Genomic DNA, 1,063 nt, shown 5'->3' with positions numbered 1-1,063 from the left:
TATATATATATATATGTTTATGTAAGTCCGTAATCACGCTGAATTTTTATTCAAATTAATGAGTAACAATTCATGAAGACTCATTGCACCTATACTTGTCTGTTGTGTACCAACAAGTCTTATATGAATTAAAAAGAAAATAAAAAGGAAATAAACTCAAATGAAAAGTCACAAATACCGCTATAATTAAAAATACAGACTTTTTTTTTTTTTTGAACACGAATATCAACGAGACATTATTGATTTTTACATGCAAATTACATTTATACATTTGCATTTATCTCTATATTTTTTCAAACACGATTTTGACAATTTCAAGGACTTACGACAATGGTTACGTAACACGCGAATTTGAACGTTCATATAGCATTGTATTATGGCACATTTTGCATTAGTTAGTACCCAAGGTTGTACTGCCAAACATTCAAAATCAATATCGTGCTGCAGCGGCAGTATCTTCGTCGCCGGTTGTATTTTCGATCACATGTACTATACGGGGGAACTGACCTCGACGAAGCTTAACCTTTGCGACGTCACGCGACCTGACATTTGTATCCGGCAATTATGTGATTCTAGTTAGATAACGCTTCCACCCTTTTAGTTAAATCGTCCCGACGGGGATGAAAACATTGAAAGGCTTTCGGATTCGCGTCACCTACACGGAACAGGAGTTCATATGCGTTTATAGAGTTATTATATATAAATGTAGGACCTTTATATAAAACTGTCAACTATATTCATTTTTAGTAAAAAAAAAGCACATTGAAGTATATTAAAAAAAATTATTCTATAAAAGCGCCATTTGTTTTTTTATAATATTTCAAAAAAGTAATAAACAACTTTTTGATTATTATTCAATAACTTATTTAAATATAAATATACATATTTATATATAATTATAAGATTATATTACATCGAATTTATAATAAATAATAAATTCATAATAAATAAATCTTAAGAGTCATGTTGTTAATTCGTGAAATATATGAAAAATAATTAAAGAATAATAATAATTTATGTATTTGTTTTGCTTCTTCAAAAATTTATAAACTAGCGTATAAAT

The 1,063-nt window shown here is 28.1% G+C and overlaps 1 protein-coding gene across 1 annotated transcript in view; it reads right to left on the bottom strand.

Moving 5' to 3' along the window:
• Nucleotides 1-1,063, bottom strand: part of LOC108693393 (muscle-specific protein 20-like) — a 40,918-nt gene that overhangs the window by 27,337 nt on the left and 12,518 nt on the right. The gene's annotated exons all lie outside the window — the stretch shown is intronic.

The sequence above is a fragment of the Atta colombica genome, unplaced genomic scaffold, assembly GCF_001594045.1.
Source record: "Atta colombica isolate Treedump-2 unplaced genomic scaffold, Acol1.0 scaffold9, whole genome shotgun sequence".
NCBI lineage: Eukaryota > Metazoa > Arthropoda > Insecta > Hymenoptera > Formicidae > Atta > Atta colombica.
This window is presented reverse-complemented; position numbering and strand designations above follow the sequence as displayed.